The sequence below is a fragment of the Tenrec ecaudatus genome, chromosome 7 (genome assembly GCF_050624435.1).
Source record: "Tenrec ecaudatus isolate mTenEca1 chromosome 7, mTenEca1.hap1, whole genome shotgun sequence".
Classification (NCBI taxonomy): Eukaryota; Metazoa; Chordata; class Mammalia; order Afrosoricida; family Tenrecidae; genus Tenrec; species Tenrec ecaudatus.
Window position 1 is genome coordinate 6,119,111 of NC_134536.1, and position 17,467 is coordinate 6,136,577.

General features: G+C 45.3%; 1 protein-coding gene across 1 annotated transcript in view; it reads left to right on the forward strand.

The window, feature by feature from the left end:
* PRKN (parkin RBR E3 ubiquitin protein ligase) overlaps window positions 1-17,467 on the forward strand; it is a 1,192,284-nt gene that overhangs the window by 210,050 nt on the left and 964,767 nt on the right. The gene's annotated exons all lie outside the window — the stretch shown is intronic.

Sequence of the window (17,467 nt, forward strand, 5' to 3'; positions counted from 1 at the left end):
TGGCACCCCTTCTCCACAGGCCTCAGGCCTGGTTCCACCTCATCCTGAGGAGGAGTCCGCTCCCTTCTCATGGACTTCAGAATCAGCCATTCCAGGGGCTGTGAGTGTGGCTGACTCACATGGACAAGGGTACAGAAGAAGTCAAATATCCCTCCCCTTTGGCACAGAGCTCTGTGTGATGGGCAATGATGTCAGGGCACACTGACACCCACATCACCAACCTGGATGTGCGTGGTGCTGCAGAGCTGATACTATGTCACGCTACCCGCTATGTCCCTGGGTGGCACACAGGATTAAGCGCTACACAACTGGATATACATTTGGCCATTCAAACACACTCACTGCCTTGGGAAATGCACCAGGCGTCCTGCTTCTGAAAGATCACTGTGAGGCAACACATTCTGGGGTCCAAGTCTGGGTGGCACCTGCTCAAGGACAAAGTTCAGAAGGGACAGGAATGAAGGAGGAGGTGCCACAGGACCCTCAGGCTTCCAGAGGGATGTGCGGCATTTCATCGCCGGGGTGGCAATCAGTGGGCAGACACACAATGGAAGTGACATGTTGACTAAAACACCAACCTGCTCTGTCAGCTCTCAGTCCATTCACAATAAAGAGTAAAACTCCAGTCAACAAACCAAACTCACTGCCATCGAGTGGATTTGGACTCATTGTGATCCTATAGAACAGCGATTCTCAACCTGTGGGTTGCGACCCTTTTGGGAGTCAAACAACCCTTTCATAGGGGTCACCCAGTTCTTAACATCAAAATGACAGTGATGAAGTACCAACGAAAATAATTTTATGGTTGCGGGTCACTACCACATGAGGAACTGTGTTAAAGGGTCGGGCATTAGGAAGGTTGAGAACCACTGCTCTAGGACAGGGTAGAACTTCCCCTGTGGCTTCTGAGACTGTACCTCTTTATGGGAGTAGAAAGTGTCCTCCTTCTCCTTGGAGCAGCTGGTGGTTTCAAACTGCTGATGTGATAGCGAGTAACCCAACACATAACCACTGAAAGACTAAAATAACATAAAAACCCCAGGGCCACGGTTTTACTCTGTGCACATGGGGTCTCCGTGGTCACTGAGGTGGGCACCCTGAATTATAGAGACTCAGTATCAGGTCCCTCCTACAAAGGGATTCCTCCTCTTCCTCTCCCGTCTTACTTCAGTGAGACAGCACTGTTTCATTTTCCCTCCTTATCTCAGGGATGTATTTAATCACTTGGGACAATGGCTAATGAGATGAAATTGGGTGTTCTGATTTATGAATGAACAGGTAATACCCTAATTTCACACTGCAAAAAGCCTCAGCACGTGGGCGATTCACAGAGTGAATGGGATCGCTCCTCCGGAGCCATTTTCCCAAGAGCGTTCTGTGTCCTCACATGGTGGTTTTTCATGGTGCTGGCTGGAGATCCAGGCGGGAGCTGTGAATCCCCAGCCACCCTCTCTTCCCAGGGCACATTCCCAGGCCATACTACCTTCTGGAAGTTCAGGGCACCTGAACTGGAAAACAGGTACAAGTCTGCAAAGACATAGGGCCACAGGGGAAGAAGCATAGGGGACTACTCAGCTTGTGGAGACAGGACCCCTCCAAGTCTTTGAGCTCCATTTGCCATGCAGATATTTTTTGGGATTTGGGGGCAGTGAATTAGGATTTCCCACCTGGGAAGACATTGTCTAGATAGACAATGGGGCTGTTAGCATCTCAATAGGAATATACAGCCAATAGACTAAGCTGGAGGGAGAGAAACTGGGCAAAAGGGAGGGGTGGCATCTTTGCTTGGGATCCCTTAGCACTCTGAAACATGTCTTGGAATGGATTTGGCTTACGCAATAAGAAGATAACACATATTCATCCCATTTTTCAAAAAAAGGGTGACTTTCCCATCTCGAGAAAGCTGATCCTCTTGAGGCCAATACAAATACACCAGTTTGCAGCACCACTGGAGAGCAGGGTGGCCAAGAACCTGTGGTTGTTCCTCACCTTGTGAAGACATGCGGTGGAGCCCCAGACCTAATTTGCAAATATATTTTTCAGAATGGAGAGGAGAACAGAGACCTACAATAGAGATTTTAAGTTATTTCTCAGCGGGCATGCACAGAATTTTTCATAAAGTGCTGCTTCCTAGAGCTAGGCAAACCTCCTATTCCCTGTGAATTAGGTTATGCAAGATAGGAAGCCAGTGAATTAGCAGGAAGGATTTTGCATGGAGTACAATTCACTGCCATGCTAGCAGGGCCATGCTTCACTACAGGCTGTTAACAGATTTCCATGACCTCCTCCATTGTCCACAGCTGTATAGATTCCTATCTTCAAACTGTACACACTGCTCCGTGTTGAAATATGAGCAGATTAACATGGACAGTCCTAGGGGACCTATTGTTCAGAGAACAGCCTCTCTGATGAACACTCTTAAAATGGCTGCAATACCAATCGCGAAATTAAGTGGGACGATGTAGGCAGTTGGTTATCAGCCAAGAACCTTCCTCTTAACTCTTTCCCTGGCTCTGACCAAACTCAACCCTTCCAGCCTGGCTGACCGCCAACTGTCTTTCTTGACTTCCATCCGTCTTTCTGCAGGTACTGGCAGGGTCCAAAAGCTGGTGGATTGATGAGCCCGTGTCGGTAGCTATGAAGATGGCTCAGTTACCCCTGTCAGAGAGGGGACTCTGCCCTCTCCCTTGCTTCTGAAGATATTTCTAGTTCAGGGACAGAAGCCTCCCAGACCTTGCTTAGGGATGCCTGAAGTTGTCTTTGCTTATATGCAACCTTTGGTCCAAGTCCCCCTACGGTCCATAAAATTAGTCTGTGACCCCCAATATGGCAATAATGCAATCAATTGGTGCTTAAACAAGCTAAATGCACACTTACTGTGGTTGTCAGGTGCCAGACAGACAGTTTGGGACCATAGGGACCTTATGCACAATAGGGCAAAACACTGCCCAGTCCTTTGCCATCCTTGTGATTTTTCCTGTGCTTGAACTCATTGCTGCAGCCCCTGTGTCAATCCATCACCTTGAGAGCATTCTTCTTTTCCATTGACCCTCTACTTTACCAAACATGACGTCCTTCTCCAAGGTCTCGTCTCTCCTGACAACATGTGCGAGAAGTCTTGCCATCTTTGCCTCTAAGGATCACTCTGGGCATACTTCTCCCAAGTCAGATAGGTTTGGCCTTTTAGTAGTCCATGGTACTTTCAATATTTTCCTCCAGCACCATAATCCAAATGTATCAATTCTTCAGTCTTCTTTATTCCATGTCCAGTTTTCACATACATGAGGGACTGCAGAATGCCATGGCTTAGGTCAGGTGCAACTTAGTCCTCAAAGTGACTTCCTTGCTCTTCAATGCTCGAAAGAGGTCTTGTGCAGCAGATCTCCCTCATGCAATACTGTAGGGGACCAGCCTCCACAAGGGATTAGGTCCTAAGGAGTGATTGTGTATTTAAAAGGGAAAAATTAGAGACAACAGACAAGGCATGCAAAGGCTCACCTCTTCCATGGAGTCTGGAACCAGAGAGTGAGGGGGTGGATGATGTATCCTCCTACAGACTTCTATAATCTTAGGGCCTGCAAGTCACATCACACATATACCTAACAGGAAGGACGTGCTACAGCAGTGGTTCTCAACCTTCCTAATGTCGAGACCCTTTAATACAGTTCCTCATGTTGTAGTGACCCCCCCAATAAAATTATTTTTGTTGCTACTTAATAACTGTAATTTTGTTACTGTTATGAATCGGGTGACCGCTGTGAAAGGGTCCTTTGACCCCCTAAGGGGTTGAGACCCACAGGTTGAGAACCACTGTACTAGAGGCATGCATACACATAACCAAAAGGGGATGTCCTAGCTAAGGGGTTGAGACCCACAGGTTGAGAACCACTGTACTAGAGGCATGCATACACAAAACCAAAAGGGGATGTCCTAGAGCAGTGGTTCTCAACCTGTGGGTCTCGACCCCTTTGGTGGGTTGAGTGACCCTTTCACAGGGGTCACCTAATACCATAAAAAAAACACATATTTCTGATGGTTGGGGTCACCACAACATGAGGAACTGTATGAAAGGGTCGTGGCATTAGGAAGGTTGAGATCCACTGTCTTGGAGGCATACAAGAGATAGGAAGGATATACATGAGACATGCACACCAGGATGGGGAAGTCCTAACTTACTTAACCTCTTGGCCTCCTCTCAGCTGGCTTGACCTTAACTGTCCTGAACTCTTCTCAATGATCCTTATCAGAAGGGAGTGGGTCATAGGGTGGGGCAATAGGGTCTGATTGCTCCTGGCAGAGAACCTTCAGGCAGGAAACCTGTACTTACCAGAAGCATCATAAAATTAGTATTATTACAGATGGCATTTGGGGGATGAGTTCTAGTTAGGAGAATGTGACGGATTCATCTCCATCTCATGAGAGTGAAGGCCTTCCTCCACCAGAGTCTGCCTCCTGGACTCTTACTTATGAGTGTAGGAAATTTGCCTCATACATTCATTTCCTGTTTCTCAGTTTTCCACACAATACATCTTGTGATCACTTAACTGCTGCTTCCATGTGCCTTGATTGTAGATCCAAGTAGACAAAATCCCTGATAACTTCAATGTTTTTCTCCATTTGTCATCAAGTTACCTAATGGCCAGTTGTCAAGATTTGCGTCTTCCTTACATTGAGTCATAATTCATACTGAAGGCTACAATCCTTGATCTTCATCAGCACGTGCTTCAAGTCCTCCTAGCTTTCAGCAAGCAGGGTTGTGTCATCTGCATCCGCAGGTTAATAATAAGCCTTCCTCCACTCCTGATGCCACACTCTTCTTCATCTAATGCAGCTTCTCTGGTGATTTGCTCTGCATGCAGATTGAACAAGTGTGGTGAGAGGATACAAGTCTGGCACACACCTTTCCTGATTTGGAACCATGTGTGTGATAGTGTGGTGGTTTACACAACTGAGCAAGTTATAAAAATTCCACAGAGACTGCATTCAGTAAAGTACCTTAGGCGAATTGCACTTTGTAGGCGGGCGTGGGATGTTTTCTGAGGACATTAAGTAATATAACTTGGGTTACAGATACAGTAGTGGCACCTGGCAGACAGGAAGGAGCTAACTCTGTAGTGGGAAGACAGCCAATAGCAAGAATAGTCAGTCTCTTTGTGCCACTTGGGCATGATGAGTTCCACAGGACGTATACAGCAGACTGCAGGGAGAGAGGGAGGTGGACTGCTGGTCTCCCTGAGAATGTTTGGAGGTAGCGTATAAAAGAAGAGGAACCAGCAGCTGCAAAGGTTTCATGGAGGTATTGAGTCTGGTATGTGCAGATGTTAGATTGGGGAATGGAATGCGAGCGCACCTTGGGTGCACTTACGACCAGTTGAGATGCAAAAATGGCAAAAGGAGTTTATTTTTCTAGCTCGAGCTAGGGCTTCCTCCCCCCACTGCCCAGCGCAGCGGGACCCAGCGTCCAAAGGGGATCAGCCCTGAGTTCTTTGTTCTCCAGGCTTTTATAGGGTTAGGGGGCAAGGGGCAGTCCAGGGTTATTATTCTTTAAATTGATTGGAGAATATTTCTGGTGCCAGTCTTGTCTGGCAGTGACTGGCCAGTAGAGTCGCGTGTGTCCTCTTGATTGGTCTGCTGAGGGTGGGTGGTCACCTGTTGAACACTGTGTCCCATTGGTCAGCGTGAGTCACTGTGTCACATTGGTCAGCGTGAGTCAGGCTACATCACAGGCAGTGGTTTACGTCTGTTCCTGAAACTGAACCTTGGGCCCTTTCTGAGAAACTGACACTTAGGCCCACCTAAACTTTGGTTTTCCACAGCCTATTCTAGCCCTGACCCAGGTGAACTGTACCTGTGCCTCACACAGACATAGAAAGAAGGTTCATGAGGCTTGTTTGGGGTTTGAGCCTAGGGACTTTGGGAAAGCAATGCCAGGATATTGTGGAATCCTGAAGGCGTTTGTAAGTGCGTTAGACTGGGTTGACTAGAGAAACAAATTCAGAGAGACTCATATGTGTGTAAGAGAGTTTTATATCAAAGAGAAATAGTATATTGAGAAAACATCCCAGCCTGGTCCGGATCAAGTCCATAAGTCCAATATTAACCCATATATCTGATACTTGTTCAAAATTCCTCTTCAGACTCATGTCGTCACGTCCAATGATGCCGAATGTAAGAAGATCACAAGCTGGTGGGTGGAAAGTCATGTAGATCCAGTGCCGGTAGAAGCATCTCTGTGCTGGTGCAGGGTTCCAGGTGGCTCCTCCAGATCTCCAAGTATGGGTCTTCAACAGGCAGGTGAAGCGGAAAGAGAGACAGTGGCCATCTCACAGAAGAAAGACCAGAAGTTCCCAGAATCCTTATGAGAAGGCCACGCACATAAGGAGGCATCATCAGCCTGTGACCTGATTGACTCCACCCCTGTACTCATTAATCAAGTTGACTAGACTCCACCCCTATACTCTTTAATTACGTTGACTAGACTAGACTCCACCCCTATACTCATTAATCAAGTTGACTAGACTAGACTCCGCCCCTATACTCATCAAGTTGACATGAAATTATGTAACTCCCACAGTAAAATGGGAGGATGTGAAGTGTGGGAGGCTGGAGAGCTGAGGAGTGACACTGTAGCCTCAATGCAAGAATAGTTTTGGGGAGACAGCAATGGGGCAGTGGGACCGGTTATGAGGTTCCATGTGAGATATGGTGGCAGCTTGGGTTAGGGCTTATACTTCCAGAAACCATAACAAGTGACCCAGTTCTGGATAGATTTTGCAGCTAGAATCTATATGGATCTAGACTATGATGGGAAGAGAGACATTAAGGAGGGTCCATAGGTCCTTTGACTTGACCCGTGTGTGAATGGTAGTGTTCTTAGCGAGATGAAGGAGAGTGGCCTGGAGCAGGCTTTGCTGTGGAATGACCACAGGTTCAAATGTGGACATCTTCCCTTTGACACGCACGATTGATAAAGAGATCCGATCCACTGTAGTAATTTGGAATTTAAAGTGGGAACCAATAAGCTCGGCAGAAGGCAGTTTTTAAGGTACAATAGTGGACTCTTCTAGGCATTTAAGCAGAGCTAATTTTTATGTTTTCCCCCTCATTAAAAAAGTGGGGCTTTTCCTAAGCTTTCAATAGCTCTTTGAAGATATTTATAACTTGAGTCAGTTCCTGTGTTCTTCAAGCTTTCATCTCAAACCATTTAGCAATCCTTCAGCATCGTGAGAGATCAATGGATGACACGATTCTCTTGCCCGAAATCTTTGTTTTCCTCTTAATGGACTGTGTGAACTTTTTAAGTGAGAATTCACACATACATACACAGAAAAGAATTTGTTCCTTGGCTGTGAGTATCAATGCTTATCATTTGTGAAAAAGAGAGTGACAGATAGTGGACAGTACAACACCCTCCTCTGCACCTGTGTCAGGGTGTAGATATTTCTGTAGCCACAAATAGCTAAGCAGGGAGAAAGAGGAAGAACTTTGACAAGATGGATGGACATGGTGGCTGCATTGATGGGCTCACACATAAGAAAAATTGTGAAGATGGCACAAGACCATCCTTTGTACAGAGGGCTGCTATGAGTCGGAACTGACTCAACACCTCACAACAAGTTGTTGTAGAAGACTCTCGGTTCTCATCTGTTAAGATTGGTGGGCACCTACCTCAGGAACAAGCGGGACAGTGCCCTACAGCCATTCTATCTCTTCCTCTGTCTTTCTTTACTTAGGTTTAAAATTAAGTGATACTTCCCAATTTATAACAGTTCTAAGGAATTGTAAAATTGGTGACCAGTTTATAAATATCACTTCCAAGATCTTTTGAATAGATTTCCAATCTTTCTATTTACTATCCTGTGAACACTAATACAAGAAAAAAATGTTTTTGCTAGTTGATGTGATATGTAGGTTTAGTGTGCCAACCTGGCCAATAGGAACATGTGGGATTAATCAGGTTGCAGTTTGATTGGAGGGCAAAGAGATAAATGGTTCTACACAGTCCATCCTCCTCTTTCTTGCTCTCTGGTGATCAGAGGATGCTGGAGCATGCCTGCTGCTGCTGTAGCTAGTTCTCTGCCTCAACATGTGAGCGATACTACCTGTGGGCCAAGCCAATCTGTGGATCCTGTCACTAGAGCTTTAGGCTCCTTTGAGACCTGCTTCACCATGCTGCTGGTGCATAAATCAATCACTTCAGCGTGAGGCTGGTGGATCCTGTCACCTTGCATTGCTTGTGTTAGATAGCCCATTCAGGCCTGCTTCACTAAGTTCCCAAGCTACTGACTATTGGTGAGCCACCCTGCTGCATGTGGGCAGGCTGTGCTCGCCTTGCGTCAGGGAGGATTCTGCTGTCTGCTTCCTTGACCTTGGACTCGGCAGCCCACCTGAGTTGAAGGACTCCCAGTAGTTTAGGTGTTATATTTCTTCTCATTGTATAAACCTATCCATATATATATTCATAAGTGTGCTGGTGTCATTTCTTTAGAGAATAATGCCTAACACTAAAGGGCAACAGAAGGACTTGAAGATAGTTTTAAACTCGGTGAGTAGAAACAGTAATCATTTCAGTCATTTGAAGAGGTTTGGGCTCTACAATTCCAAGTGTTTTAAAACTCTTAGTCCTTGTCATTTGCTCAACATATATTCACTGTGACCTTGTACACACATTATAGCAAATTGCATGTAGCATTGAAGGTAGCAATGTGAAAATGACGTATTACACTCATCAAGGACATTCACATTTAATAGAAGAGACTCAGGTATGTGAGAAATGTATAAGTGCTGGGCTGGAGTACATTGGGGTCACCCAGTGAGAAAGGAATTATTTCATTTTAAAAAATCCTGAAATCCTTTGCTATCTCTTATATGTAGTTTGGACATGTTACCAGTTCCTGGAAAAGGACATCATGCTTGGCAAAGCAGAGGGGCACTTACAAGACCCTTGACAGGCAAGGTTGACCCAGTGGCTGCAAAATGGGCCCCAATATGGGACACTTGTGAGGACCACGCAGGCACAGGTGGTGCTTCCTCCCGTCTCACATGGGCTCTCCCCGGGCTGGGGCGGACTGCCAGCACCTAACCACAACTCTGAGATAGGTATTTCACTCGATGATTATTGAACCACAGAGACTTAAGATGGGGCTTGTTTAATCAAGTAGCTTAAACTCTAAGCACAGTGCAGCTTTATTCTTATTATTTACAGAAATATCTCTTCATTCATCAAACCAAACTCTAGTAACCTTTCTTTCACAGTATGGGAAAATACATGTATATGCATATATATAGTACACATTTACACACACATATACATATGTATGTGTGTGTATATATATCTATATATACACACACACACATACAGAGAGAGAGAGAGGTCGACAGCGGCAGTAATTATTTTCTGTAACCAGTTCTTTTTCAGATAAGTTAATAGCTACTTCTCAGGTAAATCCCAACTGTCCTTCCAAATTCCTGTCCTCTGTACATGCTTTCTGAAGTTAAAGGCATCAGCTATATCTCCTGGTAATGTTGCTATTGTTAATTCATGAAAATGGTTTAATCTTTCTTTCTTTTTTCTTTTTAATCATTTTATTAGGGGCTCATACAACTCTTATCACAATCCATACATACATCAATCGTGTAAAGCATATTTGTACATTTGTTACCCTCATCATTCTCAAAACATTTGCTCTCCACTTAACCCCTTGGCATAAAGTCCTCATTTTTTCCCTCCCTCCCCGCTCCCCCCTCCCGCATGAGCCCTTGAAAATTTATAAATTATTATTTTGTCATATCTTGCCCTGTCCGATGTCTCCCTTCACCCACTTTTATGTTGTCCGTCCCCCAGGGATGAGATACATGTAGATCCTTGTAATCAGTTCCTTATTTCCAACCTACTCTCCCTGTACCCTCCCAGTATCGTCACACACACCACTGGTCCTGAAGGGATCATCTGCCCTGGATTCCCTGTATTTCCAGTTCCTATCTGTACCAATGTACATCCTCTGGTCTAGCCAGACTTGCAAGGTAGAATTCAGATCATGATAGTGGGGGGCAGGGGGAAGCATTTAGGAACTAGAGGAATGCTGTATTCTTCATCGGTGCTACATCGCACACCTGCTCATCTCCTCCCCTAGACCCCTCTGCAAGGGGATCTCCAGTGTCTGACAAATGGACTTTTGGTCTCCACTCTGCACTCCCCCCTTCATTCACTATGGTAAGGTTTTTTGGTTCTAATGATGCCTTATACCTGATTCCTTCGACACCTCATGATCGCACAAGCTGGTGTGCTTCTTCCATGTGGGCTTTGTTGCTTCTGGCTAGATGGCTGCTTGTTTACCTTCAAGCCTTTCGATCCCAGACACTATACGTTTTGATAGCTGGGCACCATCAGCTTTCTTTGCCACATTTGCTTATGCACCCATTTGTCCTCAGCAATTGTATCATGGAGGTGTGCACCAAATGATATGATTTTTTAGTGTTTGATGCCTGATAACCCCTTCAGCACCTCATGATCACACAGGCTGGTGTGTTCTAACATGTGGGCTTTGTTGCGTCTGAACTTGATGGCCACTTGTTTGTCTTCAAGCCTTTAAGACCGCAGATGTTATATCCTTTGATAGCAGGGCACCATCAGCTTTCTTCACCACATTTGCTTATTCATCTGCTTTGTCTTCAGCGGTTGTGTCAGGAGGGAGAGCATCATAGAATGCTAATTTAATAGAAGAAAGTATTCTTGCATCGTGGGAGTACTTGAGTGGAAGCTCAATGTCCTTCTGCTACCTTAACACTAAACCTATAAATATAGGCACATTGATATATTTCCCCATCCTCATATATAAATATATTTGCTTATGTACATGTCTTTATCTAGACCTCTCTAAATGTCCTTTGCCTCCCAGCTCTTTCCTCTATTTCCCTTGACTTTCCTCTTGTCCCACTATCATGCTCTGTCCACATGTGGGTTTCAGCAATCCCTTGATCATGCCCTACCAGGCCTCCCACATCCACCTCACCAACAGTTTGCCTGCAGGAGAAGCCCCCAGCAGCTTACCCACCCTGGGTGAGAGGAGCCCTCCCCTGCTCCTAGGACCGGGTTAAACTTGGCCCACCCCCTTTCCACCCTCACTAGTTACTGCCAGGATGGCTGTACCCTGGAGGTTTTCAGGGGCTGAGGTTGGCCTTCCCAGGCTCCCCCTGGGTGGGTCCCAGCCCCCAGCCTTTAGGTTCGCAGTTGAGCATCGTAATGGTTTGCAGCACCCTGTATCACCACCCCTCCTGGATTCCTGCTGACAGGTTCAGGGGCTTCTGAAGGAAGTGGGAGGGGTCTGGTTCTCCCCTTCCTGGGCATGCCCCATCATGGGTACGAAGTGCTGACTTCTAAGGGGCCCTGGTGGAACATTGGCTTGCTAACAGAAAGGCTGCGAGTTCAAACCTGCCCGCTGTTCTGAAGGAGAAAGATGAGGCTGTCTCCTCACACGAAGAGTTGTTGGGTGCCTTCCAGTCAATTCCGCCTTACAGTAACTCTGTGCATAATAATATCGTGAAACGCTGCCTGGTCCTGCACAAGCCTCACACTTGTTCTCATTTCGAGCCCATTGTTTCAGCTACTGCATCAATCCCTCTTGCTGAGGGCCTTCCTCTTTTTCACTGCCCCTCTGCTTTACCAAGCATGGTGTCCTTCTTCCGGGACAAGTCTCTCCTGACATCATGTCCCAAGTACAGAGATGAACTCACACCGTTCTTGCCTCTAAGGAGCATTCTGGCTATCATTCTTCCTAGACAGATTGGTTGGTTCTTTTGGCAGTCCATGGTACTTTCAATAATTCCAGTCTGAGAGCAGATTCCTTCTGTCCTATAGGGTCCCTGAGGGTTGGAATCAACTTGACAGCTGTGTGCTTGCTTTCGTCCCTGGCCTAAAAATAGGGGGCTGTTGACAAGGCAGTCCAGTGTCTGCACATACCTGACCCTGTCACATGCTTAAACCAGCATCACAGGTCAAGACGGAAGCTACCTCCCTGGGTGCTGCTGACCTTTTAATGGTAGGGAAGTCTCCCTCAGCTTAGTCCAACCCACCTAAAGTTCACAGGGTGATGTGAATTGCCCCCACACCTCCCTGGCTGCCCCTCTAGCTCAAGGCATATTTGCATACAAGGACAGGAATTCTCTTTCTGCTTGGTGGAAAGGGAAGTATTTCTCCTTTAGTTGACCTAGTCTTTGTTTCTTTGTTTGTGTTTTCATTGGGAGGCCCAACCCCACCCTCTCCTTTCTAGACCCCTCCCAGAAATACAAACACTGGGAGGCCACAGAGAAGGGCGAGAGGGTTGGAATCCATGAAGAAAGGGGCTACGATGACAAGAGATCCCTGCTTCGATGCTTGGTGGATGTACCACCTGGACGCCTCATCCGCAGGTAGCCATCCCCCGCCTCTTAGATCAAAGGGCTCTGGTGGTGCAGGGGTCAAGCCCTTAGCTGTTAATCAGAAAGCTGGCTGAGCTGTGATGGCTCCCTGTGTTCGCCGAAACACGCTGTTCGGTGCCCTTTAGTCGTTTCCGACTCCCAGTGAGCCTGTGTACAACAGACGGGAACACTGCCTGCTCCGTCTCCATCGTCACCCTGTTCCTGTGTTTGAGGCCAGTGCTGCCGCCACTGTGCTAGTCCATCCAGGGGAGGGCCTTCCTCTTTTTCGTCACCCATCCGCTTCACCAGGCATGAGGTCCTCCTCCAGGGACTCGGCTCTCCCAACAACTTGCCGATAGAATCATTTAATATTGTAACTCCAGGCCTGAGCTGTTTTTCTTTACTTCTTTCCGTTTAAGATAACCGAGCATGCCCTTACGTTTGGGCTTTTCTAACTAAGTAGTCTTGCACATTTTTTTAATAACATTTTACTTTGTTTTCTGGAGGTGTTCTTTGAATTTTCTCTGAAGATGGGTGACTACCTCATTTCTTCTGTTTACCTTAGCTACTCTACGATTCAGAGCCAGTTCCCATTGCTCCTGACATCCATCCCTTTGGCCTCTTCCTCCTTTCCTGTCTTTTTAATAACCAGTTTGCTCTCTTCATGCGAGATGCTGTAGATGCAAGCCCAGTGCGTGCTCAAGGCCCCAATCTGTGAGACGCCCAAGATCCAGGTGGGGCAGACTCAACATTGTATTTTGGCTCTTGTGTCAAGAACCGTGATGCATTCATCTGTCACCATTCAGGCTTTTGTGACAGTTTCCTTTGTCCTTTCCTGTCCTTGTGTTCTAAAATCTCAGCAAAACCCTTGGACATCATTTTGACCTTGTGCTAATGGTCTCCTTCATTGAGATTATAGTTTTTGTCTTTATTTTCTCTTTTAGTTAAGACAAAAGAATGTTCTCCTTAAATTCTATTTGAAGTTGGGGTCTCTTTCATACCCTAAAACGGAGTCAGTGTTGACTCCTAGTGATTCCATGTAAGAAACAGTGCCCGGTCCTGCACCATCCTCATAAGTGTTTGAGCCCATTGCTGCAGCCGCCACACCCATCTCTTTGACGGTCTTCCTCTCGGTCACTGAATTTCTCCGGACTGAACAGGATGCTTTCCAAGACACTGTTTCTCTTGATACAATGTCCAAAGTGTGTGACCAGAAATACTCCTATCTTCTAAGGAACGCTCTGGCAGCACTTCCTCCAATCCAAGTGTGTTTATTTTTCTGGCAACTCATAGTTAGTATTCTGTGTCAGTACAGTAATTATAATGCATCAGTGCTTTGGCTTTACTTATTCATTATCCAGTGTTCACATGCAGAGAAAATACGGCTTGTGCCCTGCACACCCTAGTCTTCAAAGTGATACCCTTGCTCTGGAACACATTGAAGAAGTTTTATGCAACATATTTGTCCAATGCGGTATGTCCTTTCAATTCGTAACTGCTGCTTCCATGAGCATTGCTCATGGATTCAAGTAACAAAATGCTTGCCAACTTCAATCTTTTCACCATTTATTATAATGTCGTTGATCAGTACAGTTGTGAGGATTATAATCCACTCTGTCTCCCTCCCAAAGAGTCTGTACTGACTCATAACAACCCTAAAGCACAGGATCAAACTGCCTCTCTGGGTTTCTGAGACTGTAACAGGGATGGAAAGCCTCATCTTTCTCCTGAAGAGCAGATGGTAGTTACGAACTGCTGACCTTACGGTTAGTGACCCAACATGTAACCAGTCTGCCACCAGGGCTCCTGGAATCCATACTGAAGCTGCTCCTTTTTCATCTTCCGCAGTAAGTTCCACAAGTCCTCTTCCCTTTCAGTAAGCGCGGTCGTATTGCCAGGTTTTGAGTGTACTCCCAGTACCACTGCCGCAGCCTCCTTAACTTGACCCAGCTGCTTCATTGACTGGCTCGTCAGACACACGGAGTAAGTGTGGTGAACGGATGCAACCCAGATGTACATCTTTCCCTGCACTCTCCCCTTGTTCTGTCCAGAAGATTGTCTTTTGCTTTTTATGTACAAGGTCTGCATGAGCACAATGAAATGTGCTTGGATTACCACTGTTGATAATTGCAACCATGGCGTGTTATGATCCATCGAGTTGAATGCCTTTTGCAGAGTCAATGAAACACAAGTCAACATCTTTCTGGAATGGCTTGCTTTCAGCCCATATTCAGCTCATGTCAGCAAAGATAGCTCTCATCCCACATTACTCTTCTGGCTCTGCCTTGAGTCTCTGCAGCTCCTGGATGAGGTGCTATTGTCACCCTTTTTAAATGATCTTCAGCAAAACTTTACTTGCATGTGATATTAAGGACATTGTTAAATCATGTCCACACTCTTTTGGATCAGCTTTCTTTGGTGCAAACACAAATACGGATCTCTCAGTTGGAAGGCAGTTGGCTGCCTTCCATAGTTCTTGACATGGATGAACTGAGTGCTCTGAGCATTGCATCGTTTGTTGAAGTGCTTTCATTTATAGCTAGGAACCCCTGAGACCCCGTTTTTCACTAATATCTTCAGTTCAACTTACATGTCTTACTTCAGCATCAGCCGGTCCCGATCGCATGCTTCCTCTTGAAATGGCTGAATGGTTCTTTTTGGTTTGGGGCTTTGCATTTCATCCAAGTTTTTAGGGGAGGTTTTCAATTGTTTTAATGAAAATTTTATTTTATTGCCACCTAAACATGTGTACATTTACATTTTTGCAATGTTAATTATGTTTACTGGGTGTAACTATTAACATAATTCACTTCCAAGTTTGTATATCACTGCTTTTTAAAACAGTTTATTGGCAAATAATTTATACACCAATCAATTGAGTCTTTTAATTGTATCAAGGGGAATTGTTCAATCACCACCACATCAATCTTAGGGCATCCCCCATCTCTCTCCCCCTTGGTTAAATATCCTTTAAAATGAGTTGTGCAATCAGACTCAGTTCTTGTGCTTCCTCCGCCCTCCTGCCTTCACTAGTTTCTCCTGAAATCCTCTTTCCATTCCTGTCACCTATTCTCCCAGCCTGCTTTCCCTAGATCCCCTTGTATCATTTATTCTCATTATGCATCCATTCCGCCTTTGCTTCACAGCTCAGAAACCCAACAGAAAACAGTACGCAACAAATGGCCCTAAGGTGGTAAGAATAAGATCATATTAGTATAAAGACAAAAATAGAAATAATGTGTAAGAAAAAGACCCTAATTAATGTACTAAAAGCCAGGGAAGAAAATTTTGTCGTGGAACAAGTAAGAGATACTTGTATTCAGTACAATTTTTATTCTTGAATCTCTAATGGGTTGCAAATGTTCATAATAGCTGGATGGGAAGGAAGAGAAAGAAAAGAAACTGGAATTAGCTCAGGGTGCAGGTGAATCTAATGCAGATGTGACAGAGGGAAGGGCTTTGAAATGTGCATCACATTTTTTTACTCTTTTTAGAGCAATTTATGCTTTAAGCCCATGCCTGTTCTTTTGATGTTTCCTGCATTATTCAGTATTTTGCCAATGGAAGTCTTTCTTCAGTATTGCAACTCAAGGCTTGGATATTTCCTTCACTCTTTCAACATGAGATATGCTAAGTGTCTTCCTCCTTTTTGGCTTTCTAATTCCAGGTTTTTATACATCTTATCCTAATAATGCTTCATTTTGTCTTCTCAAGTTGCCTTTTGAAAATTTTATTCAGCTCCTTTATCTCTTCACTTCTTTCAGTTGCCTTAGCTCCTCTACATAAAAGAGCAAGTGTTAAGGTCTCTCTGGTATCCACTCTGAACTAGATATATTTTTTCTTTTTTGTCTTTCAATAGCCATTTTCTCTCTAAATATGATGCTTTGATGTCATACTACATACAGATCTTTAGGTCTTTGGTCATTAGTATTCAGTGGGTCAAATCTATACTTGAGATGGTCTCTAAATTCAGTTTGGTGTTGGCTTGTGTTTTGTTTTTGGTATTGGGCTTTTACTCCAAAGCCAGCAGTTTGAAATCAGTAAGTAAGAGAAAAGACGAGACTTTGTATTCCTGTGAAGAGTTACAGCCTCAGAAGCCCACAGGGACATTTATTTCTACCCTGCCCTTACAGGGTCACTATGAGTTTGAATGGACTCAATGGCAGGGAATTTGTTTTTTTGAGACAGATTTACAGCCTCAGGAGCCCACAGGGGCAATTCTGTTCTACCCTACAGGGTCGCTAGGAGTCCGCAGGGACTAGGTGGCACTGAGTTTTTTTGCACAGCCCCACGCAGTGCCATGGTGGGAAATGCCAAGCCAGGGAGAGAAGAGCCATACATACTTCAGCAGGTTCACTCCGCAGCGGCTGCTGTGTGGGTGTGTGTCCATGTGGAACGCTGTGTTCTTTGCAAGCTGTCCGCTAAGTGTGGAGGCAGAACCAAGGCTATGGTGGACTTCTCCTGGTGTGACCTCCTGGTCTTGCTTTAGAAAATCTCTTCAATAGATGAACACCATGCCAAGTCATCTACTGGTTCAGAACACCATTTTCATAGTTGTGGAAATTAAATAAAGCACAAGTATAAAGAATATGATTATATAAAACAAAACATGACCTACCAACTTCCCTCTTTTTTTCTTTTTAAACATTTTATTAGGGACTCATACAACTCTTATCACAATCCATACATACATCAATTGTATAAAGCTCATCTGTGCATTCTTTGCCCTCATCATTTTCAAAGCATTTGCTCTCCACTTAAGCCTATTTGCATCAAGTCCTCTTTTTTTCCCCTTCCTCCCCGCTGCCCCCTCCCTCATGCGCCCTCGATAATTTATAAATTATTATTTTGTCATATCTTGCCCTGTCGGGCGTTTCCATTCACCCCCTTTTCTGTTGTCCGTCCCCCAGGGAGGAGGTCACATGTAGATCCTTGTAATCAGTTCCCTCTTTCCAACCTACTCTCCCTGTACCCTCCCAGTATTGTCACACACACCACTGGTCCTGAAGAGATCATCCCCATGGAGTTCCTGTGCCTCCAGCTCCTATCTGCACCAGTGTACATCCTCTGT